The sequence below is a fragment of the Chiloscyllium punctatum genome, chromosome 1 (genome assembly GCF_047496795.1).
Source record: "Chiloscyllium punctatum isolate Juve2018m chromosome 1, sChiPun1.3, whole genome shotgun sequence".
Lineage (NCBI taxonomy): Eukaryota > Metazoa > Chordata > Chondrichthyes > Orectolobiformes > Hemiscylliidae > Chiloscyllium > Chiloscyllium punctatum.
Genome location: NC_092739.1, coordinates 42,533,176 through 42,556,774, shown reverse-complemented (window position 1 = coordinate 42,556,774; position 23,599 = coordinate 42,533,176). Strand labels below are relative to the sequence as shown.

Below are 23,599 nucleotides of genomic sequence, written 5' to 3'. Positions count from 1 at the left end.
GCTTGTGCATTTTACTTTCTCCAAAATACTAACTTTCTTGAACAAAAATTCTTCTTGTACAGTTTTTATGGATTTCAGGAAGCCCCAAATATTCTCCTACATTTTTACCATTTTACTACAGCGAGTTTTCAAAATCTGCTTCATATAAGTCCTGTTCTTTTCATCTCACTTCAGCAGTTACATATCTACTCTTAAAAACTGCAAAATCAGCGCTTCATCATTCTTACAACCATCAAACTATCAACTCTCGTAAATACTTTCCAGTCGTCAGCTCTTACATGATGTTTACTTGAATCACATTACTTATTTCGTAACATTAAGACAATGTTTACATAACTGGTGTCTCCACTTTTTTTTTAAATCCAACTCAGCTGTGACACATGTGTGAAGCAAATGGGATGAATTAACCCCCATTCATAATGTACTTTTCAGAAAAGTAGACTAATAGCTTTCACCATGTATCCTGCATAAGAGTGTGGAGTTACACTGAGAAAATAAATGCCATTTAAAACCACTGAGCAAAATTGGGTGAAATCATTCATTGGCACATCTTGTCTTGACAAATTTACTTTGGAGAAGGTTGGGTGCGTTACATTACTAAACAGAGGCTGCTGAAGAACAAGGCCTTTAAAGATAACTGTTTATTCACATTCTAATATGTACACTTAAACCAATGGCACTGACCGAGGTGGCATGGTGGCTCAGCGGTTAGTACTGCTACCACACAATACCGAAGTTTCAGGTTCAATCCTGATCTAGGGTGACTGCTTGCATGGGATTTCTATGTCTTCCCTATGTCTGTGTGGGTTTCCTCCCCTAGTCTAAAGATATGCATGATAAATTGCCCTGAGTATGAGCTGCATTTGTCAGATGGAAATGGGTAACTCTGTGGTATGTTGGTGTAGACTACTTGGCCCAAAGGGCCTGTTTCCATACTGTAAGTAAGGAATCTCATCTAATCATTGCTTTTCTCTTAGGCCCTTCCTCATCCTATTATATTGTTCCTGATCCAGCTCCCTATTTACAATTGGTTAATTCTTTACACAGTCATTGCCTCTTCTCAATATTCACATCATCCATCATTTCCCCCAAACTCTCCATTTCAAGGCTGTGGTGCTTTCACAAATCTCCTTGATTGTATGTGAAGTTTCCTTATTGAAGGTTCAGCTCTCTAAGATTTTGCTTTCCAAGAATTTATATATGCTCCTGACTACTCTCAAAAATGTTAACTCTTTGCTCTCAAAGATTTGTTGCCATTTACAGCACAGAAGGGTGGGGCAGGTGGGTGTCATTCACCCCTTTGTATCCACATCAGTCTACAATGATTGACTACACTAATCCCATGTTCTGGTTTGTGGGCTAAAGCCCTGGAGAGTCCAAAGAAATGCAAGCAGATATTGAAATACTGATCAAATGTTATGGGAGTTTCTGACTCAACCATACTTTCAGGAAATGACCTCCAGATTCTCACCTCCCTCTCGATGGTAAAAAAAAGACTTCTCCAGTCCCCTCTCCTCCTTTTCTAACGTTCACTTTCAACCTATGCCCACTTGCTATTAACCCCTCCACTAAGGGGAGGGAAGCGTCCTCATATCCACCCGATCTCTACCTCTCATAACCTTATATACCTCCATCCGATCCCCTCTCAACCTTGCCGGCCCCAAGGATAACAGTTCTCCCGCGAGTCTTTGAGACACAGATTGCTCAGGAAATACAATACAGAAAAGTTCCTCCATTCAATCTTCTATAGCCCTTCAAAACTGAAATCCTCCAAACATATTCTCACAAGCATCAAATGCTACCTTGAAGGACTCAGTTAAAATTTGCGCAGCCAACACTTCTTCCCTGCAGCTGTCATATTGTTAAGGATTCCCCAGGTCCACCACTCTCCTCGTGAGATATCTCTCATTATTCCAGTTCAAAATGCTCTGCTACATATCCTGAGACCATAACACCTTGATCTCGCACCATCTCTGTATCCAGTCTCTCCTGCCTTGTCAGAATTGTAAATGTTTTAATGAGATCTCTCCTCTCTTTCTTTTAAATTCCAGTGAATAGAGGCTCAGTCAATCCACTCTCCGTTTGACAGACCTGCATCTCAGGAACCAGTCTGATGAATCTTTGCTGCACTCCTTCTCGAGCAAGTATATTATGAGGAGACCAAAACTGTACACAACAAATACTACAAGTGTGCTCTTACCATGGCCCTGTACAGCTGCAGTAAGACTTCCTTTTTCCTGTACACAAACTCTTTTTTTAAAGACAGCTGACATACCAATTGCCTTCCTGACTGGTCTATAGCTGTACCTGTCTGTTTCCTTTCAATAGCTGATGTACAAGGACAACTAAGGTTCCCTGTACCTCAAGATTTCCTTATCTATCACAAATGAAAGAATACTCTGCAATTCCCTTTTCCTAGTGAAGTGGATAACTTCATCCTTTTCCATGTCATATTGCTTCTGCCATGTACTGCCCCCTTATTCAACTTGACAAATCACTCCGCACCCTCTTTACATTGTCCACACCAATCACATCTAATTTCATGTCAGCAGCAAAATCAGAATTTGATTCCCATTTCCAAATTGTTGATATATAATGGTCCAAGCTGTAATTCAAGTCCAATCCCCTGTGATTCCCCACTTGTCACCCCCTGACACTCTGTAAATGAGCCATGTCTGCTAACCCATTCTCAATCCATGTCAGTATATTACCACCAATCTCATGTCCTTTGATTTTCCACAATAAGTTCTTATGTAGGGTTTCATCAAAAACTTTCTGGAAATCCAAACCTACCATATCCACTTTCTCCCTTATATCTAAGTTATGTTTTCACATACCTCCAGTACATTTGTTAAATGTGATTTCTCTTTTATAAATGCATGCTGACTTTGTGTAATTACATTTGCATTTCCCATTATCTCAGAATATAAGACTCCACCATTTTCTCTATTACTGGTGTTGTGCTAACTGGCCTATAATTATGGCTTTAACCATCTCTGCTGTTTTAAACTTTTGGTTTATATTTGCCACCCTCTGATCTGCCAGGACTGTTCCGGAATCTGCAACATTTTGGAATGTGACAACCTCAACATAATCCATCATTTTCCTGGCCATCTCCTTTAATGAACTGGAATGGACATTATCAGACCCTGGAATTTTATCAACAATCAACTTCACAAAAGACAACTGACATTCCCCGAACCATAATCCATTGATTTTCTTTTTGAGCAAATCTGCCAGTGGAGCAGATATAGTGATGAAATTTGGTACAAATGTGTAATAGAAATCACATATCTCAAATAATCCCATTATTTCTCCTTTAGGTTTACAGGCAGTCAACTCCACTCATGTTTGCAGTTTTGGTGTTTGTGGCAGCGCTGGTGCTTAGCTGGTTAGGTTGCTGATGCATTTGTAAATTCACTTTTACACAAATTGTCTTACCAAACCAGCCAATTGCAATTTCTTAACAAGATTTGTGATTGTTCGGAGTGGTCCTCCCAAGTGTATAACAGCACAATATTGAGACAAATTACATAATGTGAAACATTGGTTACCTACTTGCTTCATCAGTCTCTGGAAAGTTGCTGGAGGAACTTATTAGCCTGAACACTATCACTCAGTATTTGGGAAAGACTATCTGATGTGCAAAGGTCAATATGGGTTGTCAGTATCCCTTTCACAAATCTATTAACGTAAGAAATCTGGCATTGTTAACATTATCAATGCTCTTTTCCAAGTGAGGGATTGAGGAAGAGTTTGTATTTGTCACTGCACTGATCTTTCTCTCGTGTATGAAGAATCTGGTTGAACCATCAGGGCTTCGGCAGTAACATAACAGAGGACCCAGCTGCTTTGACTAGATTCAATTCGGTGGCTTTCCAACACGTATTAGATTTCTGTTTTCACCTGAACCTGTCTCTTTGGTCCGAAGTGGTAAGGAAACTGTTTTAAGGCAGAGAACTCCCTGAGGTTCACACCTGACATGGCGAGAGTTGTACACCTTGGTTAGTCCCTACAGAGAATGTTAAGTTCAATGAATAACAGTGTAATCTTTTCTTTGTTCTTCTGACTCTAAACACGAAAACAGTGTGTCTAAACTTCCAGAGAGTTGAGTAATACCACAACAGTGTGTGGAGTAACAGCTCAATCAACCCAACTCAAAGCCTTTGTTCGTTTTCAATAAACCTTGGATTGTCTTCACCCATCGTTTCGATTCTCCTTTGGTATGTGTGTAGCTGGGAAAACTGGTAATGTATACAAAGCTGTCTGGTTCCACAAAGATCTGAAAAAAATCTGTTTGCAAACAGCAGCGCATTATTCAAACCACAAAATTGGAATGATGTGTGTTGAGAAGAATATTTCGAAAAAGATTATAACGGAATCAGATACTTGTGCATGTGGTGCCAATCAAGGGGGCTGCTTAATTCCAGATGGCGAAAGTGAGGACTGCAGATGCTGGAGTATCAGAGCTGAAAATGTGTTGCTGGAAAAGCGCAGCAGGTCAGGCAACATCCAAGGAACAGGAGAATTGACGTTTCGGGCATCAGCCCTTCTTCAGGAATGATTCCTGAAGAAGGGCTGATGCCCGAAACGTCGATTCTCCTGTTCCTTGGATGCTGCCTGACCTGCTGCGCTTTTCCAACAACACATTTTCAGCTCTAATTCCAGATGGCATCAAGCTTCTTGAGTGTTGTTGGAAGTGCACCCATCCAGGCAAGTGGGGACTATTCCATTACATTCCAGACTTGTGTGTTATAGATGATGGACAGGCTTTAGAGAGTCGTGAGGTGAGTTACTTGTCTCAGCATTCCTATATGTTGCCCTGCTCTTGTCGTCACTGTATTGATATGGTAATTCCAGTTGAGTATTTAAGTCAATGGCAGCTGCTATGATGCTTATAATGGGAAAGCCAATGATTGGAGCATCATTGAACATAAAGGGATGGTAATTTGATCATCTCTTATTGTGCATGGTCATTGCGTGGCATTTATGTGGTGTGAACGTAACTTGATGCTTGTCGGATATTGTCGAGATGTTGTTCCCTTTGAACATGGTCAGCTTCAGTACCTGAGGAATCACAAACAGTGCTTGACATTGTGCAATTCCTGGTAAACGCCACCACTTCTGACCTTATCATGGAAGGAAGGTCATTGAGAAGGTAGCTGAAGCTAGTTGGGCCTGGGACTCTACTCTGAGGAACACATTCAATGATGTCATGGAGCTTAGGTGATTCACTCTGACAACCACAGCCAGCATCCTATATGTCAGGTATAACTGCAACCATTGGAACATTTGCCCTGCTATGACACATTGATTCCAGTTGTGCTAGGGCTCCTTGGTTCCACACTTGGTCAAGTGCAGACTTGACCTTAAGGGCTGTCTCTCCCACTTCGCCTCTAGAAATCAACTCCTTTGCCCATGTTTGAAGCAGGGCTGCAGTGAGATCAGGAGCTGAGTGACGCTGATGGAACTTAAACTGGGCATCACTGAGGAGGTGTTGTTAAATAGCATCATCACTTTACTGATGACCAAGAATAGACTGAGGAGTTGGTAATTGGCTGGGTAGGATGATCCTGCTTTTCATTTATATGACATACTTGGGCAATTTTCCACATTGTCAAGTAGATGCCAGTTTTGAAACTACACTGGAAAAGCTTGTTTAGGAGAGTGATCAGTTCTGGATGACAAGATTTCTGTACTATTTCTAGCCAATAGCCTTGCCATGTCTGTGTTTCTAACTGTTTCTTAATATCATGTAGAGTTGATCAAATTGGCATTAGTGATGGTGGAGACCACTGCAAGAGGCTGCAAATGGATAACTTCTGGCTGAAGGTTGCTGCGAATGCTTCAGCCTTATTTTTTGCAAAGATGTGCTGGGCCCTTCCATCTTTGAGGATAGTGATAGTGGAGCTGCCTCCTCCATTGAGTTGTTTAATACTCCATCACATTCATGGCTAAATGTGGCACAACTGCAAAGCTCACATCTGACTTATTCATTGATGCTCAGTCTTGAGTTGCTAGATCTATAAAAATGTTGTGGGAAAAGGTGGTTAAATACTAGTGCCATCTTATACAGCAGTGAAATCAAAGTTAGAAATAAAATGGATCTTGTTATGTCTTGTTGTGCTGGATATAATATGCCCTTGTCAGGTTTGATTTCAGCAAGGGATTTGCAATGCAGGCTGGGTGGTCAAGCCACCACCTTCCTACCCACTTCCAACCTCACTCCCATAACAAAACGGGGAGTGCAAAATTGGCACCTGACTCATCATATTTAAATCTTTTTTAAAAATCAAAAGTCAATTCCTGAAAGTAAAACCCATTCCCTTGCCTATCTTGGATCTGTATATTACAAACCAGACAGGCCTCTGTTATACGTATGACAGTTACATGGCATCACTACACGTGATGTTCTCATATAAAGGTGTCCGTCACATATTGAGTTACTTTCTACATGTAATCGAGTGAATTATACAGCAACATCAATGACATACACAGAAACCAGACTTTTTATGTTGCGAATAAACTTCAAGACATTGGATGCGACAAAACCTGGCTCTCTGTGGTATACATTACATCGGCTAATATATAGAAAAGTGTATCACTCCTTCCCTGTGGTGCTAATTTCCCCACATTCTGCCTAAATCCCTGGATTTACCATCCTCGAGAATCCATGGGGCTATCTTACAAAGCTTGACTGGAGTCCAAGCAGCTGGAGGTCCATTCCGATTGGTTGGTCGCTCCTTTGGGTGGGAATTCCACACAATGATGGGCAGCAGCTCCACTAAGTTCTCGTATTCAAACTAAAATGAGGAAAAATTGTTGGAGAAAACTCAATAGGTCTGTAACATAGGTGGAGAGAAAAGTAGAGTTAACGTTTCAAGTTCTGAAGAGCCAGAGGATTTGAAACGTTAACTCTACTTTCTGTCTACAGATGATGCCAGACCTGCTGAGTTTCTCCAGCAATTTCTGTTTTGGTTTCACATTGTCAGCATCCACAGTTCTTTGTCTAAATTCTGGGTGAGCTTGCCTGAAGCTCTGTAGCTGTGACCAGGCTTCTAGCCCACCAGTTGGCTCTCTGGCCATTTTCTTTCGGTGGTGAGTGGCTGAGCCACCTGCCCCGCCCGCCATCCTTCCCAGAATGCTCTAGCTCATGGTAACATAGAGTAGAAAGAGTCACACTTTAGGTTGAAAATCCTGGAGTCCCATCAAGAGTGTTGTATTCATCTTTCCGTTTGGCTCGCAGACTGATACATTGTTTCTCAGCGTACAACTGTGACTGTGGTATCTTGGGTTTTATTTCCTGCCAATTACTTTCGATACTTATATAAGAGTAATGATTTGGAGATGCCGATGTTGGACTGGGGTGTACAAAATTAAAAATCACACAACACCAGGTTATAGTCCAACAGGTTTAATTGGAAACATTAGTTTTCCGAGTGCTGCTTATTCATCAGGTGGTAAGGAACGACGCTCCGAAAGCTGGTGTGCTTCCAATTAAACCTGTTGGACTATAATTTGATGTTGTGTGATTTTTAACATTATATAAGAGTACAATGCATCCACAGACAAAGCGTTAGGTGCAGCAGTGTATATTTGAAACTTTTTCCAAAATACAATTTGTCAGTTTAATGTAAGCCACAATCGAGATGCGCATGGGACCTTGCATGAATACGCAATGTGCATTGTACCTGTGCTAGAAGAGTAAAGTTTGACACGTGCTTAAAAATGAGGTTTCCAGGATTACAAGAATGTTTGGGGTTAATGGTAAATTTTTGTTCAGACTTATTGAGTTAAAGGGAAAAGTATAGAGTAAAAGTAAAATGCAGCATATTCAGTTAAGTGTGATTTCACAAAATAATGAAATACCATATGAAGAAAAATCTCCACCATTAATTTATTCAGGGAGTGCAAAGCCATTGACACACATCTGTTGCATTGGTGGTTCAGTGGTAGAATTCTCGCCTGCCACGCGGGAGGCCCGGGTTCGATTCCCGGCCAATGCAGCTTGTGCATTTTACTTTCTCCAAAATACTAACTTTCTTGAACAAAAATTCTTCTTGTACAGTTTTTATGGATTTCAGGAAGCCCCAAATATTCTCCTACATTTTTACCATTTTACTACAGCGAGTTTTCAAAATCTGCTTCATATAAGTCCTGTTCTTTTCATCTCACTTCAGCAGTTACATATCTACTCTTAAAAACTGCAAAATCAGCGCTTCATCATTCTTACAACCATCAAACTATCAACTCTCGTAAATACTTTCCAGTCGTCAGCTCTTACATGATGTTTACTTGAATCACATTACTTATTTCGTAACATTAAGACAATGTTTACATAACTGGTGTCTCCACTTTTTTTTTAAATCCAACTCAGCTGTGACACATGTGTGAAGCAAATGGGATGAATTAACCCCCATTCATAATGTACTTTTCAGAAAAGTAGACTAATAGCTTTCACCATGTATCCTGCATAAGAGTGTGGACTTACACTGAGAAAATAAATGCCATTTAAAACCACTGAGCAAAATTGGGTGAAATCATTCATTGGCACATCTTGTCTTGACAAACTAATATCAAGCAGTCAATTCTTATTTTACTTTGGAGAAGGTTGGGTGCATTACATTACTAAACAGAGGCTGCAGAAGAACAAGGTCTTTAAAGATAACTATTTATTCACGTTCTCATATATGCACTTAGACAAATAGCTGTATCCTAGGTGATGTGGTGGCTCAGTGGTTAGCACTGCTACCTCATAGTATAAGGACCTCAGGTTTGATTCCTACCTCAGGTTACGGTTTGTGTGGGTTTCCTCACCCAGTTGTGTAGGTCACGTGATTTGACCATGATAAATTGCCCATAGTGTTAGCTGCATTAGTAGGATGGAGGATTGATTGAATCAAAGGGCCTGTTTCCATGCTATAAGGAATCGCATCTAATCATTGCTCTTCTCTTAGGCCCTTCCTCATCCTATTATATTGTTCCTGATCCAGCTCCCTATTTACAATTGGTTAATTCTTTACACAGTCATTGCCTTATCTCAATATTCACATCATCCATCATTTCCCCCAAACTCTCCATTTCAAGGCTGTGGTGCTTTCACAAATCTCCTTGATTGTTTGTGAAGTTTCCTTATTGAAGGTTCAGCTCTCTAAGATTTTGCTTTCCAAGAATTTATATATGCTCCTGACTACTCTCAAAAATGTTAACTCTTTGCTCTCAAAGATTTGTTGCCATTTACAGCACAGAAGGGTGGGGCAGCTGGGTGTCATTCACCCCTTTGTATCCACATCAGTCTACAATGATTGACTACACTAATCCCATGTTCCAGTTTTTGGTCTCTTGCCCTGGAAATTCCAAAGAAATGCAAGCAGATATTGAAATACTGATCAAATGTTTGAGAGTTTTTCACTCAACCATACTTTCAGGCGATGATCTCCAGATTCTCACCTTCCTGTAGATGGTAAAAAAATTCTTCTCAACTCCCCTCTCCTCCTTTTCCAATGTTTACCTTCAATCTAGGCCCACTTGCTATAAACCCCTCCACTAAGGAGAGGGTAGTGTCCTCCTATCCACCCAATCTCTACCTCTCATAACCTTATATACCTCCATCCAATCCCCTCTCAACCTTGCCTGCTCCAAGGATAACAGTTCTCCCTCGAGTCTCTGAGACACAGATTGCTCAGGAAATACAATACAGAAAAGTTCCTCCATTCAATCTTCGAGAGTCCTTCAAAACTGAAATCCTCCAAACATATTCTCACGAGCATCAAATGCTACCTTGAAGGACTCAGTTAAAATTTGTGCAGCCAACACGTCTTCACTGATCAAAATGGAAACATCGAACTAGAAGCAGGAGTAGGCCATTCAGCCCATTGATGCTACTTCACCATTCGGCATAAACCTGGCTGATGCACTTTCTCAACTCCCATTCTCTCCCACATCACGTGACACCTTTTGCCCTTAGAAAGCTACCTATTTGTTCCTTAAATAAATTAAATGACCTTACCCCTGCAGCTGTCATATTGTTAAGGATTCCCCAGGTCCACCACTCTCCTCGTGAGATATCTCTCATTATTCCAGTTCAAAATGCTCTGCTACATATCCTGAGACCATAACACCTTGATCTCGCACCATCTCTGTATCCAGTCTCTCCTGCCTTGTCAGAATTGTAAATGTTTTAATGAGATCTCTCCTCTCTTTCTTTTAAATTCCAGTGAATAGAGGCTCAGTCAATCCACTCTCCGTTAGACAGACCTGCATCTCAGGAATCAGTCTGATGAATCTTTGCTGCACTCCTTCTCGAGCAAGTATATTATGAGGAGACCAAAACTGTACACAACAAATACTACAAGTGTGCTCTTACCATGGCCCTGTACAGCTGCAGTAAGACTTCCTTTTTCCTGTACACAAACTCTTTTTTTAAAGACAGCTGACATACCAATTGCCTTCCTGACTGGTCTATAACTGTACCTGTCTGTTTCCTTTCAATAGCTGATGTACAAGGACAACTAAGGTTCCCTGTACCTCAAGATTTCCTTATCTATCACAAATGAAAGAATACTCTGCAATTCCCTTTTTCCTAGTGAAGTGGATAACTTCATCCTTTTCCATGTCATATTGCTTCTGCCATGTACCGCCCCCTTATTCAACTTGCCAAATCACCCCGAACCCTCTTTACATTGTCCACACAACTCACATCTAATTTCATGTCAGCAGCAAAATCAGAATTTGATTCCCATTTCCAAATTGTTGATATATAAAGGTCCAAGCTGTAATTCAAGTCCAATCCCCTGTGATTCCCCACTTGTCACCCCCTGACACTCTGTAAATGAGCCATGTCTGCTAACCCATTCTCAGTCCATGTCAGTATATTACCACCAATCTCTTGTCCTTTGAGTTCCCACAATAAGTTCTTATGTAGGGTTACATCAAAAACTTTCTGGAAATCCAAACCTACCATATCCACATTCTCCCTTATATATGAGTTATGTTTTCCAGTACCTCCAGTACATTTGTTAAATGTGATTTCCCTTTTATAAATGCATGCTGACTTTGTGTAATTACATTTGCATTTCCCATTATCTCAGAATATAAGACTCCACCATTTTCTCTATTACTGGTGTTGTGCTAACTGGCCTATAATTATGGCTTTAACCATCCCTGCTGTTTTAAACTTTTGGTTTATATTTGCCACCCTCCGATCTGCCAGGACTGTTCCGGAATCTGCAACATTTTGGAATGTGACAACCTCAACATAATCCATCATTTTCCTGGCCATCTCCTTTAATGAACTGGAATGGACATTATCAGACCCTGGAATTTTATCAACAATCAACTTCACAAAAGACACCTGACATTCCCCGAACCATAATCCATTGATTTTCATTTTGAGCAAATCTGCCAGTGGAGCAGATATAGTGATGAAATTTGGTACAAATGTGTAATAGAAATCACATATCTCAAATAATCCCATTATTTCTCCTTTAGGTTTACAGGCAGTCAACTCCACTCATGTTTGCAGTTTTGCTGTTTGTGGCAGCACTGGTGCTGAGCTGGTTAGGTTGCTGATGCATTTGTAAATTCACTTTTACACAAATTATCTTACCAAACCAGCCAATTGCAATTTCTTAATAAGATTTGTGATTGTTCGGATTGGTCCTCCCAAGTGTATAACAGCACAATATTGAGACAAATTACATAATGTGAAACATTGGTTACCTACTTGCTTCATCAGTCTCTGGAAAGTTGCTGGAGGAACTTATTAGCCTGAACACTATCACTCAGTATTTGGGAAAGACTATCTGATGTGCAAAGGTCAATATGGGTTGTCAGTATCCCTTTCACAAATCTATTAACGTAAGAAATCTGGCATTGTTGACATTATCAATGCTCTTTTCCAAGTGAGGGTTTGAGGAAGAGTTTGTATTTGTCACTGCACTGATCTTTCTGTAGTGTATGAAGAATCTGGTTGAACCATCAGGGCTTCGGCAGTAACATAATACAGGAACCCAGCTGCTTTGACTAGATTCAATTCGGTGGCTTTCCAACACGTATTAGATTTCTGTTTTCACCTGAACCTGTCTCTTTGGTCCGAAGTGGTAAGGAAACTGTTTTAAGGCAGAGAACTCTCTGAGGTTCACACCTGACATGGCGAGAGTTGTACACCTTGGTTAGTCCCTACAGAGAATGTTAAGTTCAATGAATACCAGTGTAATCTTTTCTTTGTTCTTCTGTCTCTAAACACGAAAACAGTGTGTCTAAACTTCCAGAGAGTTGAGTAATACCACAACAGTGTGTGGAGTAACAGCTCAATCAACCCAACTCAAAGCCTTTGTTCGTTTTCAATAAACCTTGGATTGTCTTCACCCATCGTTTAGATTCTCCATTGGTATGTGTGTAGCTGGGAAAACTGGTAATGCATACTAAGCTGTCTGGTTCCACAAAGATCTGAAAAAAATCTGTTTGCAAACTGCAGATCATTATTCAATTCACAAAATTGGAATGATGTGTGTTGAGAAGAATATTTCGAAAAAGATTATAACGGAATCAGAACTGAGCTCCTGCTATCACTTTACATTGATACACTAAGAATAATAACCGATAAGAATAAAAAAAGCCTTCCCTTTAAACACAAAGAAGTCCACATTTTCTCGACTCCTCCCACCATGGTCTGGTGGGAGAATTAATTATTCTTTCTGGACTTGGCAATGAATGGATGTGCAAAACAATTGGAGATGATGGTCTCCAAAGATCTTAAGATTCCTGGCCATTACCACATGTTCTGTTCTCTAGTCTGACACTCAGTGATACCAATGGCCACATCAATGAACCTTCTTAAGGATACCAAAGTGACAGGCTCTTGGGAATTAGTAACTTCTCAATGTAAACTAACAGGGCATTGATGACACTAATGTGTCCATGTTCTTCAACATGCTGCTTCAGGGTGCAATTGCAAACAGTATCCATGTATGTGGAAAGATTCTGTCATTTTTCTGTGCTTGCCAAACCTCCTGTAGTTTTCTTGTTGCTGCATGTAACTATCTGGTTGTCAAGTCTCCAATTCTTCACTGAAGCTCTTGTCCTCCTGCTCTGCTTCATTCTTTGATATTATGGTCAATGTATCTGCAGTGTTTTACAGGCACAGAGTCATAGAGATGTACGTCACGGAAACAGACTCTTCAGTCCAACTTGTCCATGGCGACCTGATACCCTAACTCAATCTCGTCTCAGTTGCCACCATTTGGCCCATATCTTACTAAAATCTCTGTATTCATAAACCCATCCAGAATCCTTTTGTATTCTTGCCCTTTGATGGAAGAGAGCCATTATTAAAGAAACTAAAGATGATCAGGCTGATGATACTGTTATGGAAACATTTCCTTGCTGTAAATCTTATAGTGATATGGACTCGGACATTTCCAGCTCAGAAGGAGACAATTTGGCTCATGGTTCCCATGTCAGACACAAAGGGCTGACTATATTAATCCTATTTTCCAGCTTTTGTCCCAGAGGTATGACACTCTAGTTGAATAGAAACTGTTAAATCATTCATGAGCATCGCTGGAGGCCGGCAATTTTATTGCCCGTACCTACATGCTTTTGAGAAGGCAATTGTGAGTTACCTTCTTGAAACATTGCAGTCCATGTGCTATAGGTACACCCACAATGGCTTTAAGGAGGGATTTCCAGGAGTTTAAACCAGCGACAGTGAAGGAATGGCACTATATTTCCAAGTCAGGATGTTGAGTTGGTTGGAGGGGAACATGCAGTTGCTGATTTATCTGCTGCCCTTGTCCTTCGAGATGGAAATGATTGTGGGTTTGGAAGGTGCTGTCTCAAGATCTTTAGTGAATATCTGCAGTGGATCTTGCAGGTTTTACTCACTGCTACCACTGAGCATTGGAGATGGAGTGGGTGGACACTTGTACATGTGGTGATGGTGGAGACCACTGCAAGAGGCTGCAAATGGATGACTTCTGGCTGAAGGTTGCTGCGAATGCTTCAGCCTTATTTTTTGCAAAGATGTGCTGGGCCCTTCCATCTTTGAGGATAGTGGTAGTGGAGCTGCCTCCTCCATTGAGTTGTTTAATACTCCATTACATTCATGGCTAAACGTGGCACAACTGCAAAGCTCACAGCTGACTTATTCATTGATGCTCAGTCTTGAGTTGCTAGATCTATAAACATGTTGTGGGAAAAGGAGTTTAAATACTAGTGCCATCTTATACAGCAGTGAAATCAAAGTTAGAACTAAAATGGATCTTGTTATGTCTTATTGTGCTGGATATAATATGCCCTTGCCAGGTTTGATTTCAGCAAGGGATTTGCAATGCAGGCTGGGTGGTCAAGCCACCACCTTCCGACCCACTTCTAACCTCACTCCCATAACAAAAGGGGGAGTGCAAAATTGGCACCTGATTCATCATATTTAAATCTTTTTTAAAAATCAAAAGTCAATTCCTGAAAGTAAAACCCATTCCCTTGCCTATCTTGGATCTGTATATTCCAAACCAGACAGGCCTCCGGTATACGTATGACAGTTACATGGCATCACTACGTGATGTTCTCATATAAAGGTGTCCGTCACATATTGAGTTACTTTCTACATGTAATCGAGTGAATTATACAGCAACATCAATGACATACACAGAAACCAGACTATATATGTTGCGAATAAACTTCAAGACATTGGACGCAACAAAACCTGGCTCTCTGTGGTATACATTACACAGGCTAATATATAGAAAAGTGTATCACTCCCTTCCTGTGGTGCTAATTTCCACACATCCTGCCTAAATCCCTGGATTTACCTTCCTCGAGAATCCATGGGGCTATCTTACAAGGCTTGACTGGAGTCCAAGCAGCTGGAGGTCCATTCCGATTTGTTGGTCGCTCCTTTGGGTGGGAATTCCACACAATGATGGGCAGCAGCTCCACTAAGTTCTCGTATTCAAACTAAAATGAGGAAAAAGTGTTGGAGAAAACTCAATAGGTCTGTAACATTGGTGGAGAGCAAAGCAGAGTTAACATTTCAAGTTCTGAAGAGCCAGAGGATTTGAAACGTTAACTCTATTTTCTGTCTACAGATGATGCCAGACTTGCTGAGTTTCTCCAGCAATTTCTGTTTTGGTTTCACATTGTCAGCATCCAGAGTTCTTTGTCTAAATTCTGGGTTAACTTGCCTGAAGCTCTGTAGCTGTGACCAGGCGTCTAGCCCACCAGTTGGCTCTCTGGCCATTTTCTTTCGGTGGTGGGTGGCTGAGCCACCTGCCCCGCCCGCCGTCCTTCCCAGAATGCTCTGGCTGAAGGTAACATAGAGTAGAAAGAGTCACACTTTAGGTTGAAAATCCTGAAGTCCCATCAAGAGTGTTTTATTCATCTTTCCGTTTGGCCCGCAGACTGATACATTGTTTCTGAGCGTACAACTGTGACTGTGGTATCTTAGGATTTAATTCCTGCCAATTACTTTCAATACTGAAGTAAAAGTAATGATTTGGAGATGCTGGTGTTGGACTGGGGTGTACAAAGTTAAAAATCACACAACACCAGGTTATAGTCCAACAGGTTTGATTGGAAGCATTAGTATTCAGAGCACTGCTCCTTCATCAGGTGGTAAGGAACGACGCTCCGAAAGCTGGTGTGCTTCCAATTAAACCTGTTGGACTATAACCTGATGTTGTGTGATTTTTAACATTATATAAGAGTACAATGCGTCCACAGACAAAGCGTTAGGTGCAGCAGTGTATATTTGAAACATTTTCCAAAATACAAGTCGTCACTTTAATGTAAGCCAGAATCGAGATGCGCATGGGACCTTGCATGAATACGCAATGTGCATTGTAGCTGTGCTAGAAGAGTAAAGTTTGACATGTGCTTAAAAATGAGGTTTCCAGGATTACAAGAATGCTTGGGTTTAATGGTAAATTTTTGTTCAGACTTATTGAGTAAAAGGGAAAAGTAGAGAGTAAATGTAAAATGCAGCAAAATCAGTTCAGTGTGATTTCAGAAAATAATGAAACACCATATGAAAAAAAATCTCCGCCATTAATTTATTCAGTGAGTGCAAAGCCACAGACCCACATCTGTTGCATTGGTGGTTCAGTGGTAGAATTCTTGCCTGCCACGCGGGAGGCCTGGGTTCGATTCCCAGCCAATGCAGCTTGAATATTTTACTTTCTCCAAAATACTAACTTTCTTGAAAAAAAATTCTTCTTGTACAGTTTTTATGGATTTCAGGAAATCCCAAGTATTTTACCCATGTTTTTACCATTTTACTACAGCAAGTTTTCAAACTCTGCTTCATAAAAGTCCTGTTCTTTACATCTCACTTCAGCAGTTACGTACCTACTCTTAAAAACTGCAAAATCAGCACTTCATCATTCATACAACCATCAAACTATCAACTCTCATAAATACTCTCCAGTCATCAGCTTTTAAATGGTATTTACTTGAATCACATTACTTATTTCGTAACATTAAGACAATGTTTACATAATTGGTATCTCCACTATTTATTTAAATCCAACTCAGCTGTGACACATGTGTAAAGCAAATGGGATGAATTAACCCCCATTCATAACGTTCTTTTCATAAAAGTAGACTAATAACTTTCACCATGTATCCGGTATAAGAGTGTGGACTTACACTGAGAAAATAAATGCCATTTAAAACCACTGAGCAAAATTGGGTGAAATCATTCATTGGCACATCTTGTCTTGACAAACTAATATCAAGCAGTCAATTCTTATTTTACTTTGGAGAAGGTTGGGTGCGTTACATTACTAAACAGAGGCTGCTGAAGAACAAGGTCTTTAAAGATAACTGCTTATTCATGTTCTCATATATGCACTTAGACAAATTGCAGAATCCTAGGTGATGTGGTGGCTCAGTGGTTAGCACTGCTACCTCATAGTACAAGGATCTCAGGTTTGATTCCTGCCTCAGGTTACGGTTTGTGTCGAGTTTGCACGTCCTCTCTGTGTGGGTTTCCTCACCCAGTTGTCTAGGTCAGGTGATTTGACCATGATAAATTGCCCATAGTGTTAGCTGCATTAGTAGGATGGAGGATTGATTGGATCAAAGGGCCTGTTTCCATGCTATAAGGAATCGCATCTAATCATTGCTCTTCTCTTAGGCCCTTCCTCATCCTATTATATTGTTCCTGATCCAGCTCCCTATTTACAATTGGTTAATTCTTTACACAGTCATTGCCTCTTCTCAATATTCACATCATCCATCATTTCCCCCAAACTCTCCATTTCAAGGCTGTGGTGCTTTCACAAATCTCCTTGATTGTATGTGAAGTTTCCTTATTGAAGGTTCAGCTCTCTAAGATTTTGCTTTCCAAGAATTTATATATGCTCCTGACTACTCTCAAAAATGTTAACTCTTTGCTCTCAAAGATTTGTTGCCATTTACAGCACAGAACGGTGGGGCAGCTGGGTGTCATTCACCCCTTTGTATCCACATCAGTCTACAATGATTGACTACACTAATCCCATGTTCCAGTTTTTGGTCTCTTGCCCTGGAAATTCCAAAGAAATGCAAGCAGATATTGAAATACTGATCAAATGTTTGAGAGTTTTTCACTCAACCATACTTTCAGGCGATGATCTCCAGATTCTCACCTGCCTGTAGATGGTAAAAAAATTCTTCTTAACTCCCCTCTCCTCCTTTTCCAACGTTTACCTTCAATCTAGGCCCACTTGCTATAAACCCCTCCACTAAGGAGAGGGAAGTGTCCTCCTATCCACCCTATCCCTGCCTCTCATAACCTTATATACCTCCATCCGATCCCCTCTCAACCTTGCCTGCTCCAAGGATAACAGTTCTCCCTCGAGTCTTTGAGTCACAGATTGTTCAGGAAATACAATACAGAAAAGTTCCTCCATTCAATCTTCGAGAGTCCTTCAAAACTGAAATCCTCCAAACATATTCTCACGAGCATCAAATGCTACCTTGAAGGACTCAGTTAAAATTTGTGCAGCCAACACTTCTTCACTGATCAAAATGGAAACATCGAACTAGAAGCAGGAGTAGGCCATTCAGCCCATTGATGCTACTTCACCATTCGGCATAAACCTGGCTGATGCACTTTCTCAACTCCCATTCTCTCCCACATCACGTGACACCTTTTGCCCTTAGAAAGCTACCTATTTGTTCCTTAAATAAATTAAATGACCTTACCCCTGCAGCCGTCATGTTGTTAAGGATTTCCCAGGTCCACCACCCTCCTCGTGAGATATCTCTCATTATTCCAGTTCAAAATGCTCTGCTACATATCCTGAGACCATAACACCTTGATCTTGCACCATCTCTGTATCCAGTCTCTCCTGCCTTGTCAGAATTGTAAATGTTTTAATGAGATCTCTCCTCTCTTTCTTTTAAATTCCAGTGAATAGAGGCTCAGTCAATCCACTCTCCGTTAGACAGACCTGCATCTCAGGAATCAGTCTGATGAATTTTGCTGCACTCCTTCTCGAGCAAGTATATTATGAGGAGACCAAAACTTACACAACAAATACTACAAGTGTGCTCTTACCATGGCCCTGTACAGCTGCAGTAAGACTTCCTTTTTCCTGAACACAAACTCTTTTTTTAAAGACAGCTGACATACCAATTGCCTTTCTGACTGGTCTATAACTGTACCTGTCTGTTTCCTTTCAATAGCTGATGTACAAGGACAACTAAGGTTCCCTGTACCTCAAGATTTCCTTATCTATCACAAATGAAAGAATACTCTGCAATTCCCTTTTTCCTAGTGAAGTGGATAACTTCATCCTTTTCCATGTCATATTGCTTCTGCCATGTACCGCCCCCTTATTCAACTTGCCAAATCACCCCGCACCCTCTTTACATTGTCCACACCAATCACATCTAATTTCATGTCAGCAGCAAAATCAGAATTTGATTCCCATTTCCAAATTGTTGATATATAAAGGTCCAAGCTGTAATTCAAGTCCAATCCCCTGTGATTCCCCACTTGTCACCCCCTGACACTCTGTAAATGAGCCATGTCTGCTAACCCATTCTCAGTCCATGTCAGTACATTACCACCAATCTCATGTCCTTTGATTTTCCACAATAAGTTCTTATTTAAGGTTTCATCAAAAACTTTCTGGAAATCCAAACCTACCATATCCACATTCTCCCTTATATATGAGTTATGTTTTCAAATACCTCCAGTACATTTGTTAAATGTGATTTCCCTTTTATAAATGCATGCTGACCTTGTGTAATTACATTTGCATTTCCCATTATCTCAGAATATAAGACTCTACCATTTTCTCTATTACTGGTGTTGTGCTAACTGGCCTATAATTATGGCTTTAACCATCCCTGCTGTTTTAAACTTTTGGTTTATATTTGCCACCCTCCGATCTGCCAGGACTGTTCCGGAATCTGCAACATTTTGGAATGTGACAACCTCAACATAATCCATCATTTTCCTGGCCATCTCCTTTAATGAACTGGAACGGACATTATCAGACCCTGGAATTTTATCAACAATCAACTTCACAAAAGACAACTGACATTCCCCGAACCATAATCCACTGATTTTCTTTTTGATCAAATCTGCCAGTGGAGCAGATATAGTGATGAAATTTGGTACAAATGTGTAATATAAATCACATATCTCAAATAATCCCATTATTTCTCCTTTAGGTTTACAGGCAGTCAACTCCACTCATGTTTGCAGTTTTGGTGTTTGTGGCAGCACTGGTGCTTAGCTGGTTAGGTTGCTGATGCATTTGTAAATTCACTTTTACACAAATTGTCTTACCAAACCAGCCAATTGCAATTTCTTAACAAGATTTGTGATTGTTCGGAGTGGTCCTCCCAAGTGTTTAAAGCACAATATTGAGACAAATTAGATAATTTGAAACATTGGTTACCTACTTGCTTCATCAGTCTCTGGACAGTTGCTGGAGGAATTTATTAGCCTGAACACTATCACTCAGTATTTGGGAAAGACTATCTGATGTGCAAAGGTCAATATGGGTTGTCAGGAATTTTATTCCTGATGAAGGGCTTTTGTCCGAAACGTCAATTTCGAAGCTACTTGGTTACTGCCCGAACTGCTGTGCTCTTCCAGCACCACTAATCCAGAAAATGGGTTGTCAGTATCCCTTTCACAAATCTATTAACGTAAGAAATCTGGCATGGTCAACATTATCAATACTCTTTCCCAAGTGAGGGATTGAGGAAGAGTTTGTATTTGTCACTGCACTGATCTTTCTGTAGTGTATGAAGAATCTGGTTGAACCATCAGGGCTTCGGCAGTAACATAATACAGGAACCCAGCTGCTTTGACTAGATTCAATTCGGTGGCTTTCCAACACGTATTAGATTTCTGTTTTCACCTGAACCTGTCTCTTTGGTCCGAAGTGGTAAGGAAACTGTTTTAAGGCAGAGAACTCCCTGAGGTTCACACCCGACATGGCGAGAGTTGTACACCTTGGTTAGTCCCTACAGAGAATGTTAAGTTCAATGAATACCAGTGTAATCTTTTCTTTGTTCTTCTGTCTCTAAACACGAAAACAGTGTGTCTAAACTTCCAGAGAGTTGAGTAATACCACAACAGTGTGTGGAGTAACAGCTCAATCAACCCAACTCAAAGCCTTTGTTCGTTTTCAATAAACCTTGGATTGTCTTCACCCATCGTTTGGATTCTCCATTGGTATGTGTGTAGCTGGGAAAACTGGTAATGTATACAAAGCTGTCTGGTTCCACAAAGATCTGAAAAAAATCTGTTTGCAAACTGCAGCGCATTATTCAAACCACAACATTGGAATGATGTGTGTTGAGAAGAATATTTCGAGAAAGATTATAACAGAATCAGAACTGAGTTCCTGCTATCACTTTACATTGATACACTAAGAATAATAACCGATGAGAATAAAAAAAACCTTCCCTTTAAACACAAAGAAGTCCACATTTTCTCGACTCCTCCCACCATGGTCTGGTGGGAGAATTAATTATTCTTCCTGGACTTGGCAATGAATGGATGTGCAAAACAATTGGAGATGATGGTCTCCAAAGATCTTGAGATTCCTGGCCATTACCACATGTTCCGTTCTCTAGTCTGACACTCAGTGATACCAATGGCCACATCGATGAACCTTCTTAAGGATACCAAGGTAACAGGCTCTTGGGAATTAGTAACTTCTCAATGTAAACTAACAGGGCATTGATGACACTAATGTGTCCATGTTCTTCAACATGCTGCTTCAGGGTGCAATTGCAAACAGTATCCATGTATCTGGAAAGATTCTGTCATTTTTCTGTGCTTGCCAAACCTCCTGTAGTTTTCTTGTTGCTGCATGTAACTATCTGGTTGTCAAGTCTCCATTCTTCACTGAAGCTCTTGTTCTCCTGCTCTGCTTCATTCTTTGATATTATGGTCAATGTATCTGCAGTGTTTTACAGGCACCGAGTCATAGAGATGTACATCACGGAAACAAACTCTTCAGTCCAACTTGTCCATGGCGACCTGATACCCTAAATCAGGAAGGTAAAAACAATGACTGTAGATGCTGGAAACCAGATTCTGGATTAGTGGTGCTGGAAGAGCACAGCAGTTCAGGCAGCATCCGAGGAGCAGTAAAACTGGCGTTTCAGGCAAAAGCCCTTCATCAGGAATAAAGGCAGAGAGCCTGGAAGAAAAGCTAGAGGAGGGTGGGGATGGGGAGAAAGTAGCATAGAGTACAATAGGTGAGTGGGGGAGGGGATGAAGGTGATAGGTCGGGGGCAGGGGGAGGATGGAATGGATAGGTGGAAAAGAAGATAGGCAGGTAGGACATTTCATGGGGACAGTGCTGAGCTGGAAGTTTGGAACTAGGGTGAGGTGGGGGAAGGGGAACCTCATTTCCAGCCATTTTAAAATCTCTCCCCGTTCACCTTAAAACAATGCTTTCTCATTCTAAGTCCTGTATTCGAGAGAAAAGACCTTGAATATTCACCCTACCCATGCCTCTCATGATTTAATTAACTGCTAAAAGGTCACCCCTCAGTCTCTGATGCTCCGGGAAAAACTGCCCCAGCCTACTCACCCTCTCCTTATTGCTTAGATCCTCCAACCTTGGCAGCATCGTTGTAAATCTTTTCTGAATCCTTTCAAGTTTCACAACATCTTTCCTACAGCAGGGAGACCAGGATTAACCACTGTATTCCAATAATAACCTTACCAAAGTCCTGTATAGATGCAATATGATCTTCCAACTTCTATACTCAGTGCACAGATCAATAAAGCCAAACATACCAAATGTCTTCTTCACTACCTTGCCAACCTGTGACACCCCTTTCAAAGAACTATGATCCTGCACTCCAGAGTCTCTTTGCTAAGCAACATTCCCCAGGACTTTACAATTCAGTTTGACACTGTTCTTGAATATAATCTGTTGTTTCATCATAGTGCATATACTCAGAATTTTATATATGAAAAAATGCTGCCCTAGGAGCAGCATTAGGAGTTTAGATTCTTCATTCAATGGTAAATGGCAGAACTCAAAAATAGTGCAGAATTTGGTTGATGATGCTCTTTGCTGGCTTTGCCAAACTTTATCTGCTCACGTCACAGGGTGGATTTCTTTCTCAAGTCTTGGTTACTTGCATAAGGTCAAAACAATTTCTACTGAGCCATTGGATTATGGAAATAGTTTCATTTCAGAACACTACTTGATTGACTTGGTCACTGGAAAATGATTCCTTGTGAAGATTTGTTTCAAACTCATGTTTTACTTTCTCACAAGTCAGCAGGAGATCTGTAATGCAAGGTTTGTGATTTATATGTATTCACACAATATCTTTTTGAGTGTGGGTTTTAAACTAGTGACATATGAGTCACAGCGTTTTGACAGGAGCACATTTAAAAATGATTTAGCTCAGTCTTTCCAGACCATGAGTCTTAAACTGATATGCATCGGAAAACAGGTGACTGCAAGGATCACTGGTGTCTTACTGGAAGCTTGGTTTATGCTGAGGGGGTTTATGACTAGAGAAAGAATACAATACGCCATTTATTTAGCAGAATCTAGATTTAGTAAGTTTAAAAAAAACCTCAAAAATGGGTTTTGTTCAAAGGAGACATGACTGGGGTCAAATGCAATTGCTGTCTATCTTAGGAAAGCATTTTTATTAGAGTTGGTAAAGAAATAGAGTACGGGTATTAGTTTGTGAAAATTTCCAGATCAGGAGGTTTTGGTAAGAAATTTACATTAGTTATTCAAAGCTGGAATGTCTAAAGTTTCAGTGTTATTATTAAAACAAAAGTCTGCAGCTCAGAAGAGAGGAACTGGGTGGAAGCAAATAAACAAACTTATTGGTTCGACAGGGAAGTAAAATTTGTCTGAATTTTGATTGCTGCAAAGTGATGGTGTTGGGAATAAATAGGGCTTTGTATTATTGGGATTTTTGAAATATTTCAACCCCGTTATATTTGGATAGCTTAATGTTGTTTATTTTGTTTTTATTTCTTTTGTATTATTGTTAAAACTCATCCTGTAACCTTTATATTTGCTCCAATGAAAGATTGCTAAATTAGATTAAACTTAGGAGTAGATACGTTCAATCAAACCAAATTTCAATCTGGGATCTG

The 23,599-nt window shown here is 40.4% G+C and overlaps 2 non-coding genes across 2 annotated transcripts; both read left to right on the top strand.

Annotated features, from left to right (window-relative positions):
- The first annotated feature begins 7,935 nt into the window (after positions 1 to 7,935).
- On the top strand, positions 7,936 to 8,006 carry trnag-gcc (transfer RNA glycine (anticodon GCC)). The gene has a single exon. It is a non-coding gene; the product is annotated as a tRNA-Gly (tRNA).
- Positions 8,007 to 16,090: 8,084 nt separating this feature from the next.
- trnag-gcc (transfer RNA glycine (anticodon GCC)) lies at positions 16,091 to 16,161 on the top strand. The gene has a single exon. It is a non-coding gene; the product is annotated as a tRNA-Gly (tRNA).
- Positions 16,162 to 23,599: the final 7,438 nt, after the last annotated feature.